Source organism: Phaenicophaeus curvirostris, chromosome 9, assembly GCF_032191515.1.
Source record: "Phaenicophaeus curvirostris isolate KB17595 chromosome 9, BPBGC_Pcur_1.0, whole genome shotgun sequence".
Classification (NCBI taxonomy): domain Eukaryota; kingdom Metazoa; phylum Chordata; class Aves; order Cuculiformes; family Cuculidae; genus Phaenicophaeus; species Phaenicophaeus curvirostris.
Genome location: NC_091400.1, coordinates 11,890,239 through 11,910,420, shown reverse-complemented (window position 1 = coordinate 11,910,420; position 20,182 = coordinate 11,890,239). Strand labels below are relative to the sequence as shown.

General features: G+C 46.3%; 1 protein-coding gene across 4 annotated transcripts in view; it reads right to left on the bottom strand.

Moving 5' to 3' along the window:
- Positions 1-20,182, bottom strand: part of TACC2 (transforming acidic coiled-coil containing protein 2) — a 140,357-nt gene that overhangs the window by 55,453 nt on the left and 64,722 nt on the right. The window lies entirely within an intron of this gene.

The following is a 20,182-nucleotide window of genomic DNA, read 5'->3' as shown; positions in this document are numbered from 1 at the left end:
TAGAAAAGAAGTCTTCCACCCTCAAGACCCAAAGTCTTTTAAAGACAATATACATCTATCTCCCACTCTTCCATGTGTACATTCATTAAAATGATTTTCCTATTATGAGCATATAAGACTGTGCAAATATTTCATCAGACTAATTTCTTTCAGATTTTTAACAACTATGCAGTGGCTTCTTTTAAGCTTGGGTCATAAATGAACAAAAAATGTTCCAGCAAGCAAGGGCTGTGTTTCTGCTGGTAAGCAGGGGTAACTTTTCTATCTACACGTGCACATCCACACGTACATGCAGAGCAGCTGCTCCCATCTATGATGCACAAGACTGAGTCAACCCAGTTTAAATTCTTCTGAGCCTTCCAGCCACCACCAAACAAATGAAGGGACCACACAGAACAAGAAATACTGAAGAACAACCCACAGGGGCACTAAGATCTTGGCCTGCTACGAAGGATCAGTAACATTCAATTTCTTTCTTGGAGCCTGACCCAGCTCCCACTGGAGTCAGTGGGCATTTCACCATCAGCTTCAGTGGGAGCTGGCTCGCTCTTCAGTCATTTTCCTCTTGGACTGGCGAGGAATGAAAATGTTAGAGACACAGCATGGGGAGCTCCTGATGGGAGGAAATAACACATCATCATCCCTTTGGCAGATCAAGCAATGAGTACTGAACGTAAATCCTGTCCAGTTGCTGCAAGGACAGCAACCACAAAGCTCCACAAAAGGAAGGTGTGGTTCATACTCAGAGAAAGGAACCCGTTCCATTGGAGAAAACACAGTTACTCAGATGACGACTGGCTAAAAGCTACCAACATGCAAAAACCTGCCACCATTCCCAGTTTTATAATGCTTATAAGGTACTGCCAAGAGATAGAAATATATTGCTATTAAGAAAATCACCGATGTATAGGAGAAAGCAAGCTGAATCCTGTTCACATCCCCAGCAGGACCCAACTGGCCTCTAAATATAGCACAAACAATACTCGCAGGAGACCCTCACGAGCACACTAATGTAGGCACACACACATCTGAACAAAGTCACACACAATAAACAACATCATTCTATCATTTGTCCTTATTTCAACTGAGTCCACTCCTGTTATATGATGGAAACGTGCCCTTGATTTGCTCAATCTGTGCCCACCAGGGTGCCTGCTGCGATTTGCTCAGCACATGACAGTGCTTATCATGTCAATAGTGAGGTCTGAACAACAACATTTTTATCTGCAGTTAACTTTCATTGTCACGGGCTTCCCTTGGGCTTTCCCTTTCTCATCATTCAAAACTGACTTTTTTTTGTTTTAAATAAAAGGACAATTGTCTCCTGACAGTGACTGGGTCACTGACAGCCCCCAGCGAACAACAGAATACCTCAGGCTGTCACTATCGATACTGGGTTTATTACGAATACTTTTATCCTGGCTGGAATGAATGTACGTTAAAATTGGGAACTTGGCATATGCATACAAAGAGCGTGTTTCATCATGGATACACCCTAAAATCTTAACCTAGACCCCTTTCCAGCATCAATTCTACCATCAATTTCTTTCTACGATTTTCCCTACTGTTTAGCAAAGAAGTCCATCATAGGATGCTTTGAAGGGCCTCCCAAATCAGCATCTGTTTAAGGAACTTGTTTGTCCCTGTATTTTGATGTTAACATAAACCTGTTCCACTAATGATTTCTGATTTACATCCCACTAATCTAACAAACTCGGGGCAGCCAGCTCCAAGCCTGCTTCCCCTCCTTTAAGAAGCTCTCTCCATTAGGTCGCTGCTGATGGCTCAACCGAAGACTTCAGGGATCCTGTAACAGCATGGGCAGTTGCCCAACTTGCCTGGGACATGCCAGATGTCTTGCCTCTGAACTATCACTGCCATTAAGGAATTTGCTTGTGTGCGCAAAGTAAGTTAAATGTAACCTCATTTAAAAGGTGTTGGTACAAATTATAACATTTAAAGTGAAAACCTCAGACCAGAACTGATTACCATCACATGCTATGAGGATGCTCTTGTCTTCAGAAAACAGGTGTGTGCTTTCTCAAGGATAAAGAAACATATCCATTCTTATCTCATTTTAAAGAGCGTTTAGTTGGAGTGGGGAAAATGGCACTATTTTCTAGTGATTCATACGATATATGATTAGTAATAACTTTCCCAAGCTCTTCCCAAGGACGTCAACAGTTATCAAATGACACCTGTGCTAAAAGTGCATCTGTTGATTACCTTAGGCCTTAAAACTTAATCTCGAAAGCCCTCAGGAATGATGAACCGCAAAGAGGAGCATATTTATATATAAAAGGAGTCACTAAAAGTGATGACAACATAATTTACTGATATGCCCCCAAAACATATACATATATATATGTATACTTTGATCAACATGTTCCTCCGCAGAATGGATTCTTACAGGGCTGGGAAAATCATCAATAAAACCCACTGAACCCAGCTTTAGGTACCTGTCTCTGACTGCCTAGTCCTTGGATCACTGTGAAAAATCAACCTCAGTTTCTGTAGATGAAAATGTAATTTACAGCACTTTAAAGATAACAAGACATCGGTTTATTCCAGCATATCGTTGAAACAGATGCTGTATGAGGAACGTCAGTACTGTATGAGATGGAACTGTACAGAAAAACAGCTTAGTTGGTGAAGCTCCACAGCAAAGGAACAAAGGATGCAGAAGTGCTCGTAGGCCTGAACCTCACAAATATAAGACAGTGTCAAGCAGATCTATCTGCTGATGCACTGGAACATGACAATAGGGAGCATGTGCCTGCTCATAAGGCCTGTTACAGACACAAAACTATCAGTGACTGTTCTGTTATTCCCCAGTGACTCTGAAGCCTTTATCTCAAACACACAAATGATGCTTCAATGATAATCAGATCTACCTCAGTAAGCAGGCATTACAATAAAAACAATTTAAGAGACCTATATGAGACCAGTTTATAGACCAGCCCTGATGGGCAAATACCTAAACCTTCCTAAAGTACATGATTAGAAACAAAATCAGTGCTCAGACACATTAGAGAAATGTGATTTATGTAACTGAAACAACAATAAGAGACAAGGCAATTCTTCCAACATCCATTGAGAGGGAAGGTCCACGCTCCAGCACACCAGCTGAGTCGTGTGGGGTGGAGGGTTAGGGAGAAAAGGCCGTTGGCTAAGGAAACCAATAAATCCTCAATCAATAAATGACAAAATCCCATTTACAAATGGGAAATGACTCTGCTATTTCTGCATGCACATAGATATGTGTGCACTCCCATATATGATTCAGCCATCTGAAAAAGTGATATCTTGTCCTGAATAACCATTAATTGTTTGCTTTTTCCTCCTTCCTCCCAATGGATCTTTCAGAGCTGGCCTTCAGCAAGATCAGATCTAAGGACCCCTTGCTTAGGATTCATCAGAGGACATAATGCAATGGCAGGGGTGGATGCTGGCAAGGGTGATGTGACCTGAAAAACGGTATCTATCCAGAGAAAAGCAAAAAGCAGCTCTGAAAAACCAGTGCAATGCAACTCCATGCTGTGCATTTGAAACAGCAAACATGGAGGTGGTGGGTTTGGGAGGGGGGAAGGGGTGATTTTTTGTTCACGAGAAACGGTCATTGTGTTTGATTGATTATGCATCCAAAGCATAAAAAGACAAAACATATGGAACGCAGCTATTGCTCGGCACAAATGAACCGAGGTGGTCGGCCTGAGCGAGGTTCATTCATACCAGGAAAGCGTTATAAAATACAACTCCCAATATTCAGCAAAACCTTAACTGCAGCTGAATGCAATTAGAATGAAACAAAGGCCCCAGACACAAAAGTCAGCGCCTTCACGCATTGTACAGGTTAAGTGAGGAAAGGCTGCGGTACAGAGGAGAGAGCAAAGGGAACGCATACTTACATGGCCTCTGACGGCTCCCGGTGCAGGCTACCTGTCTGCGCCTGCTGCAGGGACTGCGAGCCTCCCATCCTCGGCACTCCCTTGGGTTGAGGGTAGATGAGCGAGGTGGGTGAGCAAGGCCAGCTCCCTCCGTAATCCCTCCAGCAAGGAGCCGCGGCCGCGCTGGCTGTGCAGAGCCTGCGATGCTGCAGTGCAGATGGAAACAGCTGCTTGCATCAGTGGCGGCACGGGCAGCAACGCTCCAGCAGCAGCTCCTCTTCTCTGAAATGGTGCCAGCTATTTTTTTTTTTTTTATCCAGAGGAACACTATTTATAAAATAAAATCAAACCCCAGCCACTGTGACAGGCTAATCATCTGCTGAACATCAGTGGTCCACGCAGCTCCAGTGCAAGCGCCTCTGAGACCAGACTATTGGCTATTGGAAACAGCTTCAAAAAAAAACAAAAAGGGGGGAAAGAAAGGAGAAGAAGAAAAGCAGACCCTCCCTTTAAGCACACATTGTCAGCTACTGTGGCTCCCTAAGGACCTACAGGCAGGACCACTACATTGTGTTGACTCAGCTGATTTGAAATGCAAATGCACGTGTGCACTGCATGCCCTGCATACATTTCCTTCTTGTAACAGGCAAGTTGTGCTCACTGGGATGACTGCAGAAAGGATTAATAAGCAGAAAGCCTGCTTTTCTTTTTTTCACTTAAACAAATGAGCTCATCCCTCTTGCAAAAATGGAATCTTCCATGAGGAACATAGGGAGAATATCATGAACAGCCAAGGTAAACAAGCCAATGTGGGAGCGGACCCTGCCCAGCACAGCTCCATCCATCGGTGCACTTAACCATTTTGCTTGTGCCTATATGGCCCCCCATGATGCACGAAGAGGTGGAGAGCCATGGGGATGCTCCTCATCTAACGCTGACATGATTAGCAGCGAGGATCTGTGAGCCTAGAAAGCACAAGCCCAAGCAAACGGACCCAACAACTACATTTATCCTTTTGCCACTGCTGAGGTACCAGGGTACTGGGCGTTCACATGCATCACGAGGGGAAGGGGCTGGGCACCAGTACTCTCTGCATCAGTGTCTTCAGCAAAATAACAGATGCTCCACATAGAAGTTGTTTTGCATTACTAAAGGAGCAAAAAGGAAAACCAGTTCATTACCATCTGCACTAGGAGCTAAACTCCAGGGACACAAATGGCTTGAAGCTATGTAACAGTTCCGGATACACGGCAGAGCAGAGAGGTCAGATCAGATAAATTTAACAGGAATATTAAAACAAATTGACTTTCAAGCATGGCTTTCATATTTCAGAGGAGACCTCACTAGGCTCATACCTTAAGCAGCTTCTGAGGATTTTTTTCCTGCTTTTGAAAGGGAAAACTAGTCGGGTTTGCCTACTTTACAAAAGCAGGAGTTGCTGTACACACGTGCAAAGTTCTGCCTCTCTGGGTGCATCAAGAATAAATTGTTCTTAGGATAACGAGAAACAAAGGTGCTCAGTGAACACCAAGCACGTTTCATTTCCAGAGACTGCCTAAAATTGAATTCTGTTTCATGAACAGCATCAAAATAAACATGCCTTTTTCTCCATTTTTTACACAAAGGGGGAAAGCCAGTGAGCCAGGACTTTGGCCACAAACTTCCAAAAAAGTTACAATTTTTGGGCTGTTTCATCTCTTGTAAAAGCCAGACTCTCATTTCTAGTGTCTCATAGCTCAAAGCTCCTCTAAAGTCCCCCAGAGAAGCAGTGGCACCGCCTCAGTCAGAGGCAGAGCTCAGGACTCCTGGCACCCGGCTGGGTGCCTGGTGAACCCCCAGGCTCCACAACGGAGCCTAGCCCTGAGGCTTCCTTGTCGAGGCAGTGGCAACTCATTACACCTTCTGGATTTCCAGGATAAGGCTCTCACTACTGGGGCAGTCTGACCTGCCCAAGCCACCATTTCCAGCCATCATTGGATAAGAGATGAGGAATCAGACCAGTCCTGGGCACCATCACAACTCCACAGGTCCCAGAACAAGTGCTGAAAATACACGACAGTGTCACATCACAGGTTTGCACCTCTTCTGTGCCGGAGAATACAAGCTGCCTTGGGCAATTACTCTTGCAGCAGTTATTACTTCACTGGTCATTTAGCAGGACAGCATAAAACGCCATGAATTGGACAACTTCGTTAATGACAGCAAATCAGCAGAGCCAAATAAAAGCACAAGTTAGCGTGCAAAACTTTAACATAATGTCACAGACTCACAAAATCACCAAGGTTGGAAAAGACCTTTAAGATTATCAAGTCCAACCATAAGCTTAACAACTGCAAATCCCACTGCTAAGTCAGGTCCCTAAGCACCACATCTTCACATCTCTTAAACACCTCTGGGGATGGGGACTCTACCACCACACCAGGCAGCCTCTGCCAGTGCTCAGCAGCCCTTTCAGTGAAGGAATACTTCCTAACATCCAATCTAACCTCCCCTCATGCAACTTGAGGCCATTTCCTCTTGTCCCATCACTTGTCACTTAGAAGAAGAGCCCAGCATCCACCCCACCACAACCTCCTTTCATGAGGTCTCCCCTCAGCCTCCTCTTCTCCAGAGGGCCCTCAGCCACTCCCGGAATCCCTGTTCTCCAGCCCCTTCTCCAGCTCCGTATGCATTTTTCAGGGGCATTCCCAAGTAAAACACAGGATGTGAACAAAGAGTACAAAACAAAAGCCTGTGTATACTCTGGCAGTGCATTTGCAATGGTTACTAACTCCAGTATTTCCATCCAATGCGGGAAGTGAATGGTTCCAGCCAGCAGACTAAAATTACACGGCTGCATTCAGAGACCCCATTAGGTTGAGGTTACAGCTCAGCTTCAGTTTTGGATGTGGTAGCTACAGTGAACTATAGAGGACTCGTCTTCTGAATGTTGCAAGAGCTCCCTACAGGATTTCATTTGTTAAAGAGAAAAGGAAAGCACTGAGAAAAAAAAAATCCCTTTGAAAGGTAAATGTCATATTGAGAGAAGGAAAACCCCAGCAGGTACCTGGAAAGCAAGGCGGAGAACCCAGGCACTGTTTGTCCTGTCAATGGGAAAAACAGGAATATCAGGGCATCTTCCTAATAAATGTAAAGAATTCACTTAAAATGATTGTGTCAACTCCTTCAAGCTTCATGTGTACATCTATTAAATAAACAAAGGCTCAATAAAAAAAGGCTCGGATTGAATGGTGTTCTGAAGCACCATAGTCCTTTAAGGAGTTGCATAGTGCCTGAAAGTTTTTATGCTGTTCCCCAACACTTCTATCATCAGACACTCGAGTTCAGCTAGAAATCGTGGGTCTTGGCTGATGCATTCACTGACAGCCTGCAGGATCAAGGGCTTCAGCTCAGCTTAGCAGAGGCTCTGGTCTATCACGATGGGTGACATAGGCAAGGTATTGCCTCCTTTTTCCCTCCCTTTCATCCCTGTTTGTGTGCCCGGCTCAGAGATTCACTGTGAGGAAAGCTCACCACCTCTAAGCCGTTCCTGCATTTTAAGGGGACAGGATTTAACTCCTCTCCAAGGAGAAGAAATGGGAACTGGAGCGCTGCTGAAACAAGAACATGGGCTGCAATGCTAGTGAGATCCTGATGTATGTGCTCCTACTACTGTCAATACCTCATTGACTGGCCAGGAGAGAGCTGCATGGAGCCTTAGGGAAATGTTTCACACTGAAAATACAGAATTTCAGCCCATTACACCCAATGATGGTTGCCCAGAGAGACATTACATGCTCAAAAGCTGTGGTGGCTCTGATCCAGTACTACACCAACAATACCCCACAAGAGAAACTAAGACAAAATCAGATTTGATTTAGGTGCAAACTTCTAACAGTGAGTACAGCTAGCACATGGGTAGGCAACACACAGAGGAACAGGTATAAACTGGAGAGGAGCAGATCTAGATTAGACATTAGGAAGAATTTCTTCACCATGAGAGTGGTGAAGAGCCCACATAATCCTTGAACTGCTCTAGATGTTCAGAGGACCACACCACTCATTTTGCTTCTTGCGCTTCAGAGAGAGGGGACATGGAAATGAGCATCACACAGCTGCAGCAGTGAGCTTGCAAAGCTGGCTCTGGCCTTTGATTTCTCCGGGAAGCAGAAGCACAGACCCTGTTCCCAAGCTTCCCCTGCAGCCACCCCACTGCCTGGCATGAAAGCCCTGGGATGACAAGGGAGCTCTCCCTCTCCTGCCTGGCCCCAATCCACACTCTGGGCCTCTAAGAAGCATCAACTTAGCACTCCATTAAATGCTGGCTTTTAAAAAGATAAAAATTGTGTTGACACTTTAAGTATATTTTGTAAGAACTTCTCTGGAACCTGAAAAATACACAGATGTAGCTCAAAACAACAGCAACAAAAAAATTTAAACAACCCCCAGTGTGGCTTCAAAGGACTTAAAAATGCCCCAGGCACTTCAGCCTAGGGATGAACAGCCACATAACAACATAATGAGATCCCACTGCTGAAAAGGACTGGTTAAGTATTCAGTACCATCTTCTAAGATGCATCATTTTGTCCTCTTGCACCTTTCATCCATTTACGCAAAAGCCATAATTTGGCCTATACTAAAGCAATGTTTTATTGAAACTTGATGTCTGTTGCTCAGTTGTTTAAAACACTGTCCAAGGCTCCTAAATATTTGGTCTCGCTACATTTCATGTTTATATATAAATTCAGCCTCGGGTCACTTGCACCCAGTTTGAGATTCTTGGCTTCCATCAAAAAGCAGTGCTGGGCAGGGCTGGGAGAGGGTTTATGATAGACTGGAATTTATGGGCTGCTCCTACACTCTTGGCTTCGCCGCCTGTCATGCCAGGCATTTATGCTGGTTATAAACACGACTACACAGACACACAGAAACACCAGAGCCCACTGGAAGAAACCCCTCCCTTGCACATCATCGATCCCTCTCCTAGATGTGCAGAAATGAGCACCATATAAAGCAAACTGCATCGTTAGAGCAGAGCCAAACATCCCAGTTACAGAAAGGGGTCTCGCTGGTATCCTGAAGGCTACTGCCACAGCTCTGAGGAACAGCACTGTCTAAAAAAAAACAATGTACACACAGGAGATGGTAGAGAAAAAGGATAGATTATGGTTTAAAAATACTTCCCCTCCGATATAACACTTAGAGCACGTTGCCTTTGGACCCCAAAGCCTTGAATGCAGCCTGGGAAGAGGTTTGCACCCCAAGGACTCCCTTTATTTGTAGGATATCTGGTATCAAAGGGCTCACGGCTAGGGTATTAAAAACATCAGACTAATAAGAAACACAGCAATATCATTCCTAAAGCACTAGAAGGACCAAACTGCTCAAAAAATTCAACACTTCTGTATGGACAGAGTTGCAGCAAAACCAGTGCCTCTGGGAGGCTGGTTGCTGTTTGGAGAACACATTAGCACATAAAAGCACTGACATGCTTTGAGGTGCAGTGGTGACAGCCTTGTTAGGACACCCAAGGCTGGAGAGCCCTCTCCTCCAAAACCCTTGGAGGAGCACCAGCCCCCCTTGGCCTTGGCTGGTGTGCACAGGCTCCAGCTGCCAAGTCCTTCCCAGAAATCCAGGTCTCCCAGGACCAGTGTTGATCTTTGGGTTACAGAGAAGGTCAAGCAGACCGTTTCAAACCATGTGGGCACCCAAGGTTTGGAGTTTGTATTTCTGAAGACTGTACAGACCTCTAAGGAATCCAAGTATTGTCCATTATAGATTGCACAAAAATACACAGCTCTAGATATGCTATTCATACCCCTGAGCTCACCAGGTTCTTGCCACACATTTCTTTTCAGTCCTGGGACACTCAGGATCTCTCTCTCTTTTTTTTTTCTTTATTCTCCAAATTGGTCTCTCTCACCCCTGCAGACAGTTTTTTTCATTCCTTAGCCTTACCTCCCTCTCCAAAGTGGCCAAGAGAGGATCTGTCTTACAATTCCCACTTGCCTTGAGGAGAGTTCAGCTAACAGACCTCTTCAAGCACTGAGCTGCTGAAGCGGCCAGTGAAAGCTGCAAGGCATTTGCTGCCTTTCCCTTCTGTTCTTCATTCAGTTAACTCTACTCTTACCTTGTGCCCAGTGATGTGCCAGCAGGAATCTTTGTGAGACCATGCTGAACTCCTATTTGTTTTTCCAGCCAGGTCATTCCATGATCCAGCTCACCACCTGCACTCCGGTGGGACAGGGACATTAGCAAAACCTAGCGCCACCTGAAACCTTTCCATCTCCCTCTCTCCAGAGGTGTGATTCTAATTCTGCTTTGCTTCAACAAACAGCCCCACCCTTGCCTGTCAACACACCATTTGGCACTAAAAATCTTCATTATTTTCTTAGAATTATAGAATGGTTTGAGTTAGAAGGGACCTTAAAGATCATCTAACTCCAACCCCCCTGCCATGGAGTGGGACATGTCCCACTGGATCAGGCTGGTTTATTTTGAAAGATACTGTCCCAGAGAGAACCTCAGCAAACACCACCTCCCGAAGAGCCAAGCCAGTTGTTAAAGAGGAACAACTTCTTCCTTTTGGATGGAAGAAAACCAGATTGATTTTTTTCTCTTCCCTTGGGCTTATGGGCCAACTTCTTGCTACAAATGAAAGAGTAAGGATGAAAAGGTACCTGAAACATGCAATAAATGGATTCTATTTTGGTTTAATGGCAAAAACCAGTAAAGCGTAACAACTGTAACCCCTACGCTGTAGTAGTGCCTAATAAATAGGGATTTAGTGCAGTTCATGTCCACAGTGTAATTATGATATGATTACAGTCTATAATTAGCAATTTAAAGGCACATTCCCCACCATCCTTCAAAGATCCAGTTATCCCTAATCTATTCCCACCTCAGAACAGATAAATAAGAAATTCAGCCTTGAAGTAAGAATGACAGACCTGCAGATTGAAACCGCAGACTTGGTGGGTTTGGTTTTGTTGTAGCTGTTTCTTTACTTTTCTTTTTTGATGGGTTTAGAGTGGGGAGCTGGTTCATGACTGGAGAGTGCAAATGAAATCTCAGCAGAAAATAATCAGAGTGTGTCAAATCAGTGGGGTGTTTTTCAATTTTTTCTTCAAGAAAAATAAAAGCAATTAATTCCATTGCCCCTGTACAATCCCTGGCACAAGACAGCCCTATCTGTGTTACCGTGATATCAAATAACACACCGTAAAATAACACGAGGAGATAGGAGGTGCAAGGCTTCAGAGATTTAACTCACTCCTACAGATTAAATACTTTCATAAACACATTGTCTGCTCCACCACTTATCTAGATTAACACGGTGCGAGTGCTTTATTTGCATCAATACATCGTCAGTTCATGAAAACTCCTACTGTCCAGAATTTGAAGGCTGAGTACACTGACAGAGTATTTCCATCTGACAAGGCTAAGCAAAACAGAGAGTGATGATGCACCCAGGCTGGGCACTGCACCTCATGGGAAACAAATGCTAGGGTGGGTTGCTTAAAAAAAAATAAAAATAATTCAAATAAAACCAAAAATCAGTTCCCCCACCCCCTCGATCACTGTCTGGTTGCCAAGGTCACTGCCTAATCTAAATTGCAAGTGCGATTAATGGCATTAAAAGTTATGAATAAGCAAGATGCGGGCTTAGTTATTGAAATCTCCCGCATGGGAAACCCACTGCAGAGATAACAAAAGGGGCCTCTGCACAGTGCTATTCAGGATGCCAGGGGCTGCAGCCTTTGAGAGCTCAGCAGTGAATTAGGAACGTGAGAACTCAACGCCCCAGAAGATTCCACGTACAAAAGCATTTTATGAAACTGAGCAGTCACACAAACAAGGAGGAGAGATTTCCAGGAGCCGAGCACACCCAGCACGGTGGCTGTGCAGGGACTCCTCCGGGGGACAGGTTTTGGACATCTGCTCATCTACAGAGGAGATCTACGTCGCAGCTCAAAGGCAGCCAAACCCCTATGGAACACCCTTCATTCCACACCATCTAATGCAGCTTCTGGCCCATCATATCCTCCTTTGCTTCCTCCTCCTGCCGACGTACAAACACTTCAGTTTTGTATGAACCAGGCCTGAATTCACTGGGTCAGCAAACAAAACTTCAAACCCGTTTCTCCCAATCTTTCGGACCAGCCTTTGACCTGGGACCATCAGCATAAGCACAGCCAAGGATGGCGTTTGTTCTACTGCCGAATGCGCCTCTGTATATCACATCCACAAGCTAAATGCACAAGGCTCTGCTGACATTTCGATTCACCAGAGTTGCAAAACCACCACCACCAACTATGGGATCTTGTCTTGCTTCCATGGCTTTAAACATCCCGAGGTGGAAGATCCCCAAGACAGCTGGAGAGAGGCCTTTTAGGAAAGGAACCACATAATGCCAAGAGAGAAATGATGTTTCTAAGGGCTTTTATGCTCCTGTTCTCAGCTGACAAGATCCACGGGGTACCTGCCCATGGCAGGGGGGTGGAATTAGATTGATCTTTAAGTTCTCGTCTAACTCAAAACATTCTATGATTCTATGAAGTAGGTTGCCCAGAGCAGGGGTGGCTGCTCCACCCCTGGAGGTGTTCAAGGCCAGGTTGGATGGGACTTTGAGCAACCTGATCCAGTGAGAGGTGTCCCTCCCCATGACAGGGGTAGAACAGAATGGGCTTTGATGTCCCTTCCTACCCAAATCATTCCACGATTCTATTTTTGGTATATTTCAGGGTTTTCTTTTTGCTTTTATTTTAAAAAGATTTCCTATTAGGGGCAGAGTCCCCCAAAAGCACAGGCTGTATTTAGTCATAACTTTGACTACTGACAAATACAAAATACACCTCACTCAACAGTTTTAACTCCTGCATTGCCTGCTTTAGGACAGGAGGTGATCCCCTGCAAGTCCTCCTCTCCCCTGGTAGTGCCAGGTTCCTCCGGTGCCCGTGTGTGCCAAAGCGCAACCAGAGCCACGTGCACCACCTCCACCTTAGTTCTCTACTGCCACAGCTTTCCAGGGTTGACGCAAGATGATTAATGCCATTCTGAAATTCATTGTGGATAAATCAATTAGCGTACTGACATACTCATTTTCATGCTGCTGAACCTGCTTTAGCAGTAAGGAAATTACCATAAATTGCCTGGGGGAACCTGTAAAATGCACAGAAATAACAAGCAAACAGAGGGCTACCCTCGCCCTTTTGTCCATTGCTGCACACAGAGCACAGCTCTACAACACACAAATAATTGCTCTCTTTGAGCGTAGCCATGCTGACAGAACATGCCCCAGGGGCCCAAATTCTGAACCAAGATACAGTTACAAAACTGGTGAAATTCCCCACTTCTGTCAAGCATCCATTAATACCCCATACTTGGCCTTTTAAAAATACAGTTACTGGAAACCGTTTGTTGAATTGCTGCTGTTTTATGGAAGCTGTCCCCTACCAGCACACAACACAGGGGTCTCGAGGTACCCTGCCCACCACACGCAGGCGCCCCTCAGTCATGGGTTCATCCAGAGAGGGCTGCAGGATCCTGTCATTCCTCTAGAGACCCCACCGTACCAGCCCCAGCACCAGCTACAAGAAAATACACTCGAGTCCACAACATTTTTGGCTTGAAACACAGCAGAGATCCCAGGATTTGATGCTATTACTTAGTAACAAGCTGAAGAGATCGACATTGAGCAACACAAAGCATTTCCCTGCCTGGGGCTGAGCAGTTCTGAACACATCCCTTGGGAGACACAATCTCTTTCAAAAGCCTGGCAAGGAGGAAGCAAATAAAGTGCAGGGCTGTGGCTCATTCCTGCCCGTTCGTTACAGACTGGCTCATTGCATGGAAGGGATCTATTTTTTATGCCGTGCTTCAGAAGATGAGGAATACTCTTCGGGATGTCAGCCACAAAGCCTCCAGAAAAATCCTTGGGTTTTAGTTTCCAAGACTGAAGCAACTTGATCGCAATACCTTCATTGTGGTGCTGTTACAGAAAAATACCACTTCGCTTGTGCACCAGGCAGTTCAGAGACACACTGGGGTGTGCCACAGTCTAGTTCATAAAACACACCTCAAAAAACCCAACCCAACACAACCCCCCTAAACCAGCAGCCACCAAAAAATCCTCAAACCTCAAGGTTTAGAAACAAGAAGGTCTTGACATTGCATTCGCATCCCTCACTTCATGTCCAATCTCTTTCACACTCAGTGTATTTGTAAACTGAGTGGAATGACACATCCCTTTCAAAAGGGTTACATTCACTCAAGGGAAAAAGAAGTCACGGAGCTTTCCTGTTTTCCTCTGTGGCACCAATAACTCAGCTTGCTTCCTCCCATGGAAGCATTGCAAAACCACCTTCTGGAAACCAACACCACAGAAAGTTGAGCTTTCTGTGAAGACTGCTGAGACTTGGATTTCAGATAGAGAGATTTGTTGCTGTGCTTCCAATTGGCTCTGGGCTCCTTTCAGGAAAATCGTGTAAGAGAGAGATACCTTTTAATTCCAGAGGTTCAGAGACTAGCACAAGTTCTCCATCCACCTAGCGCCTCTCAAAATGATCTAACTCCAGCATGTTCTAGCACGTGAAAGAAAACCAACCCAATATCTGACAACATGGATAAGCCATCTCTCTGGTCATCCCAGCCACATTTAACATCAGAGGGTAGCTTGCAAAGCAGACAGTGAGGCTGCAGGTGAGGACATGCACAAAGACAGCATTTGCTTTTTGCTCTACCAAATGGATTCTATCCATCTCTCTTCCTCACAGGACAATCACAGGAATGGATCAGCTCTTCAGAGCCTTTCCAGCTCTACCCTTAGGCCTTCCACAAAGGACAAGTTACACTCACTAGCAACATTTCAGCTCTTCTCTCAGATTATGAAGTATCTGTGACACAGTTCACAACGTGACTGTCATAATCTCAGAGGAGGCTAAAATGCCTCAATAATGTGTTTTGCAGAACATGGTGCAGTGGCAATGCATTTGCAGAAGTGTAGCACCTTGCCATCCAAGCATAAGTGTGACAAAGTGAAACATATACCAGTTTGCACGCTATTCTTTTCCATAGCTAATTTGACTTGATAGACGTGAATCACATAAAAATGCAAGACGGTCAAAGAAGTATTTACATAAGGGGCTCATTATAACAGCCAGCAACTATTTGTATATTAATAGATTTGCTTTTCAGGAGGATGCAAGAATTATCTTGTGTCCCACAAATGTCTAATCCTCACCTCTCTATGCATCTTAATTTCCAATGAGACCTGTGAAAGTCTGCCTTCATGTTACAAAAAGAACAAACAGGCGGGTTCAACTGTCGAGAAGGGCGGCTGCGGGTGATAAGGCTGCTATTCTCAAGGTAGAACAAGGATGAATTTTGGTTCCCGACATCCTAGGCTAGTTTTTGATTCTGCATTAAGCAGTTCTACTAATATCAATTAATTACTCCCTTGTTAACCCCATCCAAGAGATTCTTATGCACACACAGATGTTTACATTATTAAACACACTGCATCATTATCAAGACCAAACAGAAACTTCAGAGCCACAAGCCAATCGAAATCTGTGAGCACAGCAGCCCTGCCTGTTTGTGGAGCTCTAGAACTATTTCTCCTCTCTTTGATTCTGAACTCTGGTGAAAAGATAAAAAAAAACAAAAACAAACCCACCATGTGTTTTGGTGGTTTCAATCTGGATTTGTAAACAGCCCTGTGTGACTATGCTGAAGCACTCAGCATGTAAAATTCAGCCCAGGGTATCCATCAAGGTCAAACAATTTTGGATGATTCTGATCATGAGAAGCTCGACACGAGCCAGCAATGTGCACTCGCAGCCCAGAAGGCCAACCATGTCCTGGGATGCATCAAAGGCAGCATAGCCAGCACATCAAAGGAGGAGATTCTGCCCCTCTGCTCCTCTCTTGTGAGACCTCACCTGGAGTATTGTGTCCAATTCTGGAATCCTCAAAATAATGAGATGGAGCTGTTGGAATGGGTCCAGAGGAGGCTACAAAGACGATCAGAGGGTTAAAGCACCTCCCATATGAGGACAGGCTGAGAGAATTAGGGTTGTTCAGCCTGGAGAAGAAAAGGCTCCAAGGAGATCCTATAGTGACCTTCCAGTACCTGAAGGGGCTACAAGAAAGCTAAGGAGGGACTGTTTACGAAGGCTTGGAGTGATAGGACAAGGGGCAATAGGTATAAACCAGAGAGGGGCAGATTTAGGCTAGACATAAGAAGGAATTTCTTCACCATGAGAGAGGTGAGGCCCTGGCCCAGGTTGCCCAGGGAAGCTGTGGCTGCCCCATTCCTGGAGGTGTTCAAGGGCAGGTTGGATGGGGCTTGGGCAGTCTGATCTAGTGGGATGATCCTACCTATGGCAAGGGGGTTGGAACTAGATAATCTTTACAGAATCACAGAATAACCAGGTTGGAAGAGACCCACCGGATCATCGAGTCCAACCGTTCCTATCAAACACTAAACCATATCCCTCAGCACCTCGTCCACCCGTGCCTTAAACACCTCCAGGGAAGGTGACTCAACCACCTCCCTGGGCAGCCTGTTCCAGGGCCCAATGACCCCTTCTGTAAAGAATTTTTTCCTAACATCTAGCCTAAACCTCCCCTGGCGGAGCTTGAGGCCATTCCCTCTTGTCCTGTCCCCTGCCACTTGGGAGAAGAGGCCAGCACCCTCCTCTCTACAACGTCCTTTCAGGTAGTTGTAGAGAGCAATGAGGTCACCCCTCAGCCTCCTCTTCTCCAGGCTAAACAACCCCAGCTCTCTCAGCCGCTCCTCATAAGGCCTGTTCTCCAGCCCCTTCACCAGCTTTGTTGCTCTTCTCTGGACTCACTCCAGAGCCTCAACATCCTTCTTATGGTGAGGGGCCCAGAACTGAACACAGTATTTGAGGAGCAGTCTCACCAGTGCCGAGTACAGAGGGAGAATAACCTCCCTGGACCTGCTGGTCACACCGTTTCTGATACAAGCCAAGATGCCATTGGCCTTCTTGGCCACCTGGGCACGCTGCTGGCTCATATTCAGTCGGCTGTCAACCAACACACCCAGGTCCCTCTCCTCCAGGCAGCTTTCTAGACAGACTTCTCCCAGTCTGTAGCACTGCATAGGGTTGTTGTGCCCCAAGTGCAGGACCCGGCATTTGGCATTTGGCCTTGTTAAACCTCATGCCATTGGACTCTGCCCAGCGGTCCAGCCTGTTCAGATCCCTTTGCAGAGCCTCCCTGCCCTCCAGCAGATTGACACTTCCACCCAGCTTAGTGTCGTCCGCAAACTTGCTAAGGGTGCACTCGATGCCTTCATCCAGATCATTGATGAAGACATTGAACAGGGCTGGACCCAGCACTGAGCCCTGGGGAACCCCACTTGTCACTGGCCTCCAGCTGGATTTAACACCATTTACCACCACTCTCTGGGCCCGGCCATCCAACCAGTTTTCCACCCAGGAGAGTGTGCGCCTGTCCAGGCCAGAGGCTGACAGTTTCTCAAGCAGAACGCTTTGAGAAACTGTGTCAAAGGCTTTACTGAAGTCCAGGAAGACCACATCCACAGCCTTTCCCTCATCCAGCAGCCGAGTCACTTTGTCATAGAAGGCGATCAGGTTAGTCTGGCAAGACCTGCCTTTTGTGAACCCATGTTGACTGGGCCTGATCACCCGGTTCTCTTGCATGTGCTTCGTGATAGCACTCAAGATCACCTGTTCCATGACTTTCCCTGGCACTGAGGTCAGACTGACTGGCCTGTAGTTTCCTGGGTCCTCCCTGCGGCCCTTTTTGTAGATGGGCACAACATCAGCCAGCCTCCAGTCCAGTGGGACTTCCCCAGTCTTCCAGGACTGTTGGAAGATGATGGAAAGGGGTTTGGCCAGCACATCCGCCAGCTCCTTCAGTACCCTAGGGTGAATCCCGTCCGGCCCCATAGACTTGTGGCTGTCCAGTCGGGCTAGCAAGGCACTGACCACCTCCTCTTGGATCACGGGAGCCTCATTCTGCTCCTCTAGCTCCTGGGTATGTACACAGACGGAACGACCCTCCTTACGACTAAAGACTGAGGCAAAGAAGGCATTAAGTACCTCAGCCTTTTCCTCATCCCCTGTTACTGTTGTTCCTTCTGTGTCCAATAGGGACTGTATGGTCTCCCTAGTCCGCCTTTTATTATTTATATATTTGTAGAAAGATTTTTTGTTATCTTTCACTGACTTGGCCAATCCAATTTCTAGCTGAGCCTTAGCCCTTCTGATTTTTTCCCTACACAATCTCACTTCCCTCCTGTAGTCCACCCAAGAGGTTTGTCCCTTCTTCCAGAGGCCATAAACATTTCTCTTCTTCTTGATATCCCTCAAGATCTCTCTATTCAACCAAGCTGGCTTTCTCCCCTGCCGGCTTTTTTTCTGGACCACGGGGATGGCTTTCTCCTGAGCTGCTAGGACCACCCTTTTGAAGAGCTCCCAGCCCTCCTGGGCTCCCTTGCCCTTGAGTACTGTCTCCCATGAGACTTCACCAACCAGCCTGCTGAAGAGATCAAAGTCTGCCCTCTGGAAATTTAATGTTACCGTCTTGCTAACCACCCTCTTCACTTCACCTAGAACAGAAAATTTTATAATCTCATGGTCGCTTAGTCCTAGGCGTCCACCTACCGCCACATCCCCTACAAGGCCTTCTCTGTTCACCAACAGGAGGTCCAGGAGGGCACCTTCCCTGGTTGGTTCATTCACCAACTGTGCAAGGAAGTTGTCTCCCACGCACTCCAGGAACCTCCTAGACTGCTTCCTTTCTGCTGTGTTGTACACCCAGCAGATATCAGGCAGATTGAAGTCTCCCACCAGAACGAGAGGCATCGATCTAGAGATTGACCGCAGCTGTTTATAGAAGAGCTCATCTGCTGCTTCTCCTTGGTTGGGAGGTCTGTAACAGACTCCCATCACAAAATCTACCTTCTGGTGGGCTCCTCTGATTTTGACCCACAGGCACTCAACCTCCTGATCGCCACAATCCATCTCAGTGATGTCCAAGTCCTCCCTTACAAAGAGGGCTACCCCACCTCCTCTCCTACCCTTCCTGTCCCGCCTGAAAAGCTTATACCCCACCATAGCCGTACTCCAGTTATATGAGTCATCCCACCACATTTCCGTGATGGCAACGACATCATAGACCCCTTGCCCTACGACAGCTTCCAGTTCTTCCTTCTTATTTCCCATGCTGCGTGCATTGGTGTAAATGCACTTCAGCTGAGCTGCTGAGCCTTCAGCCCTCCTAGAGGGAACAGGGTTCGTTCCCAACTGCCTGGTAACTGGAGTAGTTAACACCAGAGTGCCTGCATCTCCCTTAGCACCCCGAGGTGTGTTCTCCCCCACTTTTTGTGCGGTGAGGTACTGGTGGTCCTCGCCCGCGCACCCTGTCCCAATCACCAATTCCCCACATCCAGGCTCGTTCCTGTCTAGCCTGGGCTCAACCCCCTCCCCCTTCACATCTAGTTTAAAGCTCGATTTATGAGCTTGGCTAGGTTTCTGGCAAGGGCTTTAGCCCCCCTAGGAGACCCATGTGCCCCGCCCTTAGCGAGAAAGCCTGGGGGTGCGTGAGCCCCCCCATGATCAAAAAAGCCAAAGCCCCTCTCCTCGCACCAGGCTCGGAGCCAGGTATTAATCGAATTCTTCCTCCTGGCTTCCCCCTCCTCTCTATTTAGCATTGGGATGGAGCAGAATACTACTTGTGCCCCAGAGCCCTCAGGTAGTATTCTATTTAAAGTCCCTTCCAACCCAAACTATTCTATGATTCTGGAAAGAGCCAACATCTTGTTGTGAATATCTTCTAACCCCCGACCTCACCTGGTTCCTCTCTGTTTTTAGAGAATGACCACAGTATCTACCCTGCATTCAGAAAGTTCTCTCGAGATGACAGAACTCGCGTGCTGGTGTAAAACAGACCTTTGAGCACCTCTGTTACCCACCAACTACACATGGGTTAAAAACTGGGGGTCCAGTACAGCGTTATGGAGGAACATTACACAGAGTACAGGGCTAACTGTGCAACAGCAAGCACATATGCTAGAGGTGAGGACACCAGTTGCTGATGAAAATAATCAGAACTTTAGGACAAATAATTAAACAACAAGTTTCCTAGATATTACCCTGTGGATAGCTTTTTGAATAGCACAGGTATTAATTCACCATTCCACAGCAGAATACATCCATTGTGTAGGTTTCCATTAGCGATTCAGAGTATCCTCCTGCTGACAGCGGCATCTTTTGACATTTCTGAGCAGAGCTTTAGCAGAACAGCTTTATTTCCCGTGGTGC